The 9,406-nt window shown below is 39.0% G+C and overlaps 1 protein-coding gene and 1 long non-coding RNA gene across 7 annotated transcripts in view; both read right to left on the bottom strand.

Moving 5' to 3' along the window:
• Nucleotides 1–9,406, bottom strand: part of SORCS2 (sortilin related VPS10 domain containing receptor 2) — a 533,074-nt gene that overhangs the window by 439,785 nt on the left and 83,883 nt on the right. The window lies entirely within an intron of this gene.
• Nucleotides 5,827–8,289, bottom strand: LOC135300094 (uncharacterized). The gene is made up of 3 exons (XR_010361974.1): nucleotides 8,036–8,289; nucleotides 7,540–7,587; nucleotides 5,827–6,087 (listed from the first exon to the last, which is right to left on the bottom strand). It is a non-coding gene; the product is annotated as an uncharacterized LOC135300094 (long non-coding RNA).

Here is a 9,406-nt window from a genome sequence, read left to right as displayed (position 1 = left end):
ATATTAAAAAATAAAAAGAGGGAACTAGGAAAAAAGTTGAGAAAATCAATTATCTAGAAAAAAATTAGTAATATTGGTTCCAGTGAAGGAAGGGGGAAATAACTGGAAAGGAGACAAAACAAAGGAGAAAAATACTGCAAGCAGCAATATCACAGGCAGGAAAACTGCTATGAAACAGAACAAAGGAGACCCTGGGGAAGAAAGGATGGTAATGAATGCTTACTCAACCCAAGAGCTGTGAACATTATGTACTGGTCTAAACAGACAGTACCAATGTTTAGAAAAGTGTTTATATAAGAAATTAATCAACAAACATGCTTCCATCCTGTAATCCATGGTTTATGTAACATCTTTATTAGAAACCTAAACAGTTAAAACAGATGTCTGTGGGTGGCACAGCATCACTGAGGCTGGACACTAAAATGACCTGAGAAAAAGTCCTAAATCCAAGCAATACAATAAATTCCAGCAATACAACAAAGGAAAGCCACTGTAATGAAATGCACTTTGGAAAGATTCAATGAATTCACAATCAGCCTTGGCTCCTCAGGGAAAGACATCATCTCCTTATGGTCATGTGGGCAGCTTGATTAAAATCTTTTGCTCGCTATTATGGAAAAGATGCACTTTGATCATGTGAACCAAGTTCCTTTCCAGTGAAGAGGCATTGGTTAAAGGCATTGGTTAACTGTATCCAGAAGTACTTTAGGCCTAAGAGAACTCGAGTAATTCATGATTCTTCTAAGACACATGAATACTAAAGAATGCAACAAAAAAGCTTTGTATTCCTTTAGATGGGTTTTTAAATTCAACAAGTACACACCCAAAAAAAAAAACCCAAAACCCAAAAAACAACAACCACCAAAAAAAACAAAAAAAAAACCCAAAAAAAAAAAACCCAAACACCTCAATAAAGCTGAATCTGATATGAAAAGACCTATCTTTTAAATAGGCCATGAATAATAAAATGTTCCCTAAAAGGATTGGCTTGCCAGACATGCAAGGGCCAGATGAAACTGTCTGATGACAGCCCATCCTTAATTTTCCTGCCTGCAGCAGACTCTAAAGGGTTAAGTACATGAGGGGGTTTTTTTCCTATTCAAAACTCTGTGCAACTTATTTCCTTACCCAGAACATCTCATGCATTGTGTTAGAGCACAATGAAAGTATTCAGAAACTCTTGTGATTCATTCATTTTCTGTCATTGGTTTTAGGCTGCTGGCTAGGAAAGTGTTACTGTGGAATAACACAAGTGCTCTGATTAAAACGACTTTGGGTCTTTAATTCACCTCTTCTGGACATAGCGTGGCACAAGCTGAAGCAGAATCTGGCCTCTTCCACTTCTCACATCTTTAAAATAAATCCTTGAAATATGGCTTACCACCCTTTTCCTCAGATATAGGAGCAATACTGGGTTAGATCATTAATGTCAGAGAGTTGCTAAAGCCCAAAGCAATATGGTGATTTTGTCCAGCGGAGAGATCAGGTCTATTGTTCTGTAAGGATCTAAAAGGTGATAAAACTTTCCATTTTGGAAGGATGCTGCTGTCAAATGTGCATCAGCTTCTTCTGATTTAAACATCCATTTGCATCTGAAAATATTCTAAATTATATGTGTGCTCCACATGCAATGCTCCACAGTAATCAAATAACAAGGCTAAGAATGACATAAATGCTTCAGTGCTACACAGGAGTGCCTATGGTTATTGATACCACAAAGTTACCTATCTGCAATTAAAGATGGTTTAGAAAACCACTGCAAGCCCCTGTGCTCCCAGAAAAGCTGGGAATAAGCTAATACAGCTGCATGGGCAGGGAAGTGTCTCATGGACAAGCAGCTTGTGGCTCCATCTCAGCTCACCAGGCTTCCAGCTGTGATCTCCTCAATCTTGCTCCTGGGTCAGGTATCCACATAAAAAACAACCTGAACTGTAAGCTCTGGCTTGGTTTATTTAGAATATGCCATGAAAAAGAAGAGACTTTCTACAAAAACAAAACTACAGGAAAAATAAGAAACTTTCTACAAAAGCAAAACTACAGAAGATAGAATTAAATCTTTCCAGGTTTGGATTCAGGCTGATCCAACAAGCCTAGCTTTATCCCACATCTGTTGGAGGATGGAAAATTTACTTACACTTACCCTCAGGAAGGGCAAATTGTGTATCAGAATGTTGGCTGAGCAAAATAAGGAGCTTGTGACCAAATTGTTTCTCAGTCTGCAGAAACCAAAGCTCGGAAAGATTATGGTATCTCCTTGCTGGAAGACAAAAACTATGTTCTTTAATAAAAGATGCTGTTACAAAGAGGATTTTCTGCTACATACACACATCGTTCCAATTTTGATGAAAGTCTCATAAATAAAATTAACAAAACTGTCTCTCTCCCTGGCAGGTCATTTTTTATCATACCCAAATTTCTTAACAAGTAGCAATTACCAAGCCACATTGCCTCTAAGTGCACCCAACAGTCACAGACTACAGGATGACATATTATACCCATGAATACCTCACAATTGAAATACATTTTCCCTATGGGACTACATCACTGCTTGATTTAATTTTTCCTGACATTTGGCCTGGAGCTTCTTTAAAGAAATGAACTTAGGATGGCTTTGCTGACAGCAAAGGACAAACCATGGCTATATACTCAAATCCTACTTAAATCATGCACACTACCCTTTTAAAACACTGATCCTGCATAAATTGTAGGACAGTCACTGGGATCTATTAGTCAGAGTTCATCTTCTACTGTTTGAGGATGAGCTATAGGTCCACATAAGCAGTACAAAAGGTCCAGCATAAATCATACAACTGCAAAGGAATAAACAGCTTCACCAGTGACAAATTTATCGATGTGGAAGGAGATATGCCAACTCGTCAGAATGCCTACCAGGGATTTTTACAGCCTCAGTAGTTCTTACTATGAATCATCCATATTGTGGTTTGGATTGGTTTCTTCTTCCTTTTCCTTTGAACAATGTTCACAACAAAAATGGTACCTAAAAAGATTCCATTTCAAGAGAGAGAGGCAAATGGAGAACCTTACTGTGAACTGAGGGAAAAGAGATAAGTTAGGAATTAAAACACTACAGTATTTCCAATAAATCTCCCGTCTGAAGAGCAGCCAAAAAAGTCTACATTCATTCTCCAATTAGGTTATATATTTCTCTTTAATATTATGAAGCTGTTATTAATGTTATGAAGTTTTGTGTCTCTTCAAATACTAATGTCTATTTTAAGTGACACATTGACAAGGTGAGAGAAGGAAGTGCTCTGGCTTTGACAGAGGCACAGTAATACCACGTATGGAGTAAAACCATTCAATGGTTTTGTGACAGTGTCTCAGTCCTGTGCCTGAGAACCAAACTAGCTGTGTGATCTCTACTTCTCCTGGAATCCTTGGTTTCAGTATTGAGGGGAACTGAGCTAAGGAGGAAAACAACCTAGTTTTAACTGTGTAAAGCTCTTAAGAAATTATTTGTATTTGAATTAACTTATTGTCTCAAAAATACATGGAAATAGTCCCCAAAGAAAAAAAAAAAAAGGAAAGCTATGGAAAAAATGAAAATTAAGACTGAATTAGGCCTGGCCCCAGTCTCATTCCTCTGAGGACAGTTTTCTCTGAACTCCACATCTTTACCTCACAGTGGTCTAACAATAAATGCTCCTCAATGCAAACCCATCCAAGGCTGGCATTCCACCAAGACATCAAGAAACTGCCTGTATCCCAACAGGAGCAGAAAGTATGTCATCCACAAGCAGAGTGGTCACCCAGGAAGCAGTGAAACACTGTGACAAGTTAAAGCAAGACAAGCAGCACTGTTTGTAGATATCATTACACTCCATGCACTCTAGGTTTTGTGACTCATTTTGGACATTTTGAAGCTCTTCATCTAAAGAGAAGTTTTTCAAGCATTTTATAATCTGTTCCACACAATTATCTCTAAACTCAATTTTTTCTCATGCTCTTTTATTTTCCTCCCAATCCTCTTTTCTCTGGCCTCTACAGCAGCTTGTCCACCTGCAGCACAGAAGAACACAGGCATGCAATAACCCATTTCTGGGTTTAAAATGGTTAGTTCAGGATTAAAAGTGGCAATGGTTGACCAGTCTTTGAATACATGAATCTTTGAATGAGTGACTAAATACTTAAAAGCAGCTTAGATCTGTCTCATGAATAGCAAAACAGAGAAATTAGACACTTTCAAATGCCCACTATTCACATTTCTCATTCTTTCAAACGCACAGACTGTTTATTTGTAGAAACCATGGGACAATATGCTCCAGGATTAGGCCCCAAGAATAATCCCTTTCCTTTCTCATGCATCTACAGGATTGCCAATGTTCTTGTTGTCAGGGTATCTTTTGTGCCCCGAGCAATCTTTTAGAACATGGAGAAACAATCCCATGCAATTGAGTTCCTGCTCATCACACAAACCTTGGATGAAATGTTCTCACTGAAAACACAAAATTAAATTAATGTAAACTACCACTAAGTAAAGAAATTGAAAGGTTTCTGAGATGGAATGATTGCCTATATGAACCATTTTTCACACACTGTCGGTGAATTTTGTATGTTTTGAAAAAAAATTCTCCCCACCTTCTAAAATAAGTGAAAAAGTTTCAATTCAGTCTTTGAAAATACTTGATTTTGAAGAGGCAAAAAATGCCTTTTATGTTTAGGTTTGCACAAAGAACCTAGTCTGAATCATACCTCTCAAGAACAAACAGCTCCTTCCAGTTCAAATGGACTGACTTCTATTTTAAAACTCCATTCTTTTTGCTGAGCTCTAACTCTATTCTGCCCCTCTGGCACACCTGATCCATGTCTCCCTTTGCCCATGTTACTCTCAATAATGATGATTTTCACTCTCCAATACTGTAATTCAATCTCCTCATCTTTCCCTAGGTTTCTTTTGCTTGAGGCAGTCAGAACTAAGACAGATTATTTTAAGACCCACATTTTTTTCCTAGGTATGTAGCAGACCCTTGGTGTGACGAAAGCAAGTCTTTCAGCTCTCTGTTTCCATCTCATATATTTAGGAGAGGATGTCAGGACAGTCCCTCCATCACAACTCTCCATGTTCAGTAGAACCATGACCTCATTAAAGGACCCAAATGATATTTCTGTGTCAGATTTTAAATTCAAACATGTTTTGGGTTGCAAAATGGTAAGCAAATTTGTTCCTTAACAACACTGTAAACCTTTTAAATCACGTCTAAGCAGCAGAACAAACTTCTACATTGCTAGGGCAGAATAAGATATTTTAGTGCCAACTCTGGTCCATTAGATTTTAATTGGCTCCAGCTGGCAGTCCCATAAACTATAACATTTTTTACCTGCAGCTGAGCAGCTGTCCACACAAAGTGAAGAAAAAAATTTCCTATCCAGGAAAAAGAAGAAAATATGTTGCCTGTAACTTCTTCCTTACAGTCTACAAATAGAAAACTAAGTATTGCCAGTGTACCTGATTAAACAGGTGTCCAAAATCTAAATAACCTCAAAACCTTAAATTCTGCAGTGTATTTACACAAAGAGAGTCAGTCATTCAAACACAATTCTTCAAGCAACCTGTATAACACTGTATGAGTGAGAGAGTTAAATTTAACTCAGAAACTTAATATGAACTCAGAAATAGAAACAATCAGGGTTTTTCCAACTCTCAGCCTCTGCTTTACCTGCCCGGCTAGATGCATTATGGGGCAGAGCACCTCACTGCTTCTTGGGGGCAAACTCAACAGGCATTACAGCTCAGACTGGAGAATTCATTGAAGTTTTCCCACTCAGGTAAAAAGGATTTGGTCACAGAAATGATGAATTGCCACTACATCCATGAAGTACAATTTTTGTGAAGTACAGACAACTGTCCACATATTGCCTATGTATGTGTAGATAGAGACACAGATACCAATTAAAAACAGTTCACAAAAATTACAGCAGCTTTATCAGATTCTTATCTCATTGTAGTAAATCCAGAGTAACTAGTAACTAATCCAAAGATTCCAGATTTTCAGGAAGAACAGCCAAGATGACAACTCGGTCTGCTGGATTCCAGTTGTACCATTTCCTCTTCCTTCTTTTCTTTCCCTTTGAGAAGGAGGGGGGAAAAACCAACAGAATTTCAGTCTGAGCTGTAAATCAAGTCTTTTCAGCTAAAGAGTCTCACCTGTATTACTGCTAACAGTGTTAGTAACAGACATGGTACTGTCTCCTGCAATCCACCTCTGAGGGTGGGAGCTGGGCAAGCCTTTCAGATAGAGCACAGCATTCCCCAGGGCCACTGCTGAGCCCATTCCAGCACAGCAGTGCAAGAACAATCCTGCTGAGGTCTGCAGGCACTGCCAATGACCAGCACACCAAGAGCTGCAAAAATCCCCCTTTGTCAGCTGATTTGTGCAACACCTGTAAGAGGAATGTCACCAACACCCCCCTGAAATATTGAAACTCAAATGGGTGTCTCCCTGCTGAGCACACAAGCCCCATTCTCCTGCCACCCCTGCCCCTGCTCTTCTCCTGGTGCCTCCAAGGTCTGTTGAACCAGGAAACCCCAGAGAAACATGAACATCTGTGGTGTGCAGGCCTTCAGATCTTGAAGCCTCAAAGATTTTCCCTGCTCAAGGAGCACCCAGGAGGATGTGAGGCTGAGCTTCCCACCCTGCTCAGAAATGAGCAGCCTCTCACTCTGGCATCCTTCCTCCCTACACTCGTGCCGGCAATAAAGCAAACAGTCAGAACTATTTAAAAAATTACTCTAATGATGTAAATTAGACAAACATTAATAAACTCAGCAGGTTATTTCCCTACTGGAAAAACCACCATAGATCAGAACAGCTCTCACATCAGTGATTCATATTGTTACACAAGGCCTGTGTCTGGAAATAAAAGTTCCACATGAGACTTGCACTGAAAACACCTTATCCGTCAGGATCGCCTTTATTATTTCTGAAGTACAAAGAGGCCAATAAAAGAGCTGCATTAAAACAGGGCCCCTGTTACCAGAGTGCTGTGATTAAATGTTTGACTTACAGTTTGCTTTATTAAGAAAAGCAAACACCATCAGCTTTCCAGCTTTCTGAACTTTAAGTCATTTTTTAACATTAGGGCTGACCCAAACCTGCTCATGTCCTACAAGCCTGGAAACTGTACATAATGCAATCCTGTAGATTATATTTTATCCTACTGTAAATTGATAGCTGTCTGATTATATAATGGTTAATTACCATTAGGAGGATTTCTTAAAGCCAGACAACAGAGAGACTGAAGAATCACAGGTTTTGCTCTTGATTCTTCTTGTCTGAAGAATCACAGATTTTGCTCTTGATTTTAAAATGGAAGTAACTTGCCAGGCAGTTACTTCCATTTTAAAAGAAACACATAATCTTATATTAAAATTTAATCAAAGAATTCTCTAATTCCTAATATTTTTGTTAATTATGTCATTTCTATATGTGAAATAATACGTGATTCTCCAGAGAAGAACACTAAGGAACCACAGACTAATGGCCAAAAGACACCAAAGTTAAAGTATTTTCTTCCTACCTCCATACTGGAAAAAACCTTAAGCATGAAGAGAAGCTTCTCAAACACCTGTAACAGATTCCACATCAATGGGATTGATGTCAGTGGTGGGTGAGGCTCCCAAACACCTACCAGCAGTGGTCTACCCTTCCAAGCTTTCTCCAAAAATACTGGCACAGCTAATCCTGACTTTGGGGTTTTGATGACCATTTTAGCACCTGAGCTCTCTCTTTCCCAACACTACCTTCTGCAATATCTTACTATGAATGATTAATTCTATGCTAGAAATAAAAAAATATGGAAGCAGACCAAACTACCACTCCAAGCACTGCCTTTAAATCTGATGTCAGCAACCAGCACACAATGCTGAACAGCCCTAGACGATGTTACTTCGCAGGATAACTTTAGACTGCTACAATGAGATCTTTACTGACTTGCAAAAAGAATTTTTGCCTCTTGCTTACTTCACATGTAGACAACTCTACACAGATATTTAAATTCAAAAGCAGAATCTTACCCTAAGGTCTAGAGGGATGATGCAGGCTCAGGTTCTACTGAATGTGTTGTCATCCAAATTTTTCCACCCCAGAGAGAGGAGTGCCTTCATGAGGAGTGTGGGGAACTTTCACCAGACAGATTTTACAATTTTCACTTTGTAAGGCACAAATGACAGTAGTGTGTGCTGTTCCTTCTGCCTGCAACTTGCAAGTTAAAAGAAGTTTTAGGTAGGTAACTTAGCCATTGTTCCTCACAGACAGTTTAGCTGTTCTGTTGCACTGTAGACTGTGAGGCCACAAAGGATTTAAGCATGTCATTTAATCATTCTCCAAAAGACAAGCTGAACAATGTCACATCTTTATCATTGCATATGGCATCACTTACCCTGAGAGCTGTAAAAGCAAGAATCACTGTTAGGCATTTAATCCTGTCAGACAGGGATATTAACCTGCTATTTTAGAAGCCATTGCCATCTGATCTGTAGTACTGGCAATGATGGCTTCCCAAGGAACAATTCCTTCTGCCAAACCACTGAACAGTACGAATAGCTTTGATGGAAATGGAACTCTAGAGCTGGTCGAGAAAACTTTTGACGCAAATGGAATTGATTTCAGTAAAGACAGTGTGGAAGGAAAAACAGGCTCTTTAAAACATTCATTAACTTCCTGTAGTACACAACAACTTCATCTCTTTCCCTCATTTGTAAGCATACACACATGCATTATTCACTTTTCTGTGCCTACAAGGATAAAATCAAAGAATGACCTCACGCCACAGTTAATGTCCTAGCAAGGATCTCAACCCCAAAGTACACTTCAAGGGGGAGAAGGTGAATAAACTGAGGATTTTGAGTAACAGATTAGACATTTGCTTGCATAGTACTGAGCTGAAACTAAGCACAACTGCAGGAAGCAACTGGACTCTAGACTGAGCAGAATACAGCCAAACCAGCTGGACTCAGTTGACAATGACTCTTTCAGACATGAGATGTTTCATTCATATATCACACAATGGCAACATGAGTAATGAACAGATGGGTTTGCTATTTGCACCACTTAGTGGAGCATGAAATGATGCACTGACAGGTAGGAGAGAGAAGAATTCGAAGCAGGTGTTGTAGTAACACTATGACAGCATACAGTATGTCAAAATGCAGGGTGCAAAATACTGAAATAAAATGTATTCAGAGGCTCCATAATTAGAAGTATTATTTAGTAGCTAAAGTTTTGAAATTATTTTTCAAGCTCAAAGGGCAAAATTATAATAAGCTAGGACACTTTGGAGTGAACTCTGTAACTAATCCATTCAGGCCTGTATGTCCTTCTGTACTAATGGAAGAGAGACAAGGATCATTTATATATTTGTGCCCTCCAAGCCTGACTGCTGCAGC

The sequence above is a fragment of the Passer domesticus genome, chromosome 4 (genome assembly GCF_036417665.1).
Source record: "Passer domesticus isolate bPasDom1 chromosome 4, bPasDom1.hap1, whole genome shotgun sequence".
Taxonomy (NCBI): Eukaryota; Metazoa; Chordata; class Aves; order Passeriformes; family Passeridae; genus Passer; species Passer domesticus.
This window is presented reverse-complemented; position numbering and strand designations above follow the sequence as displayed.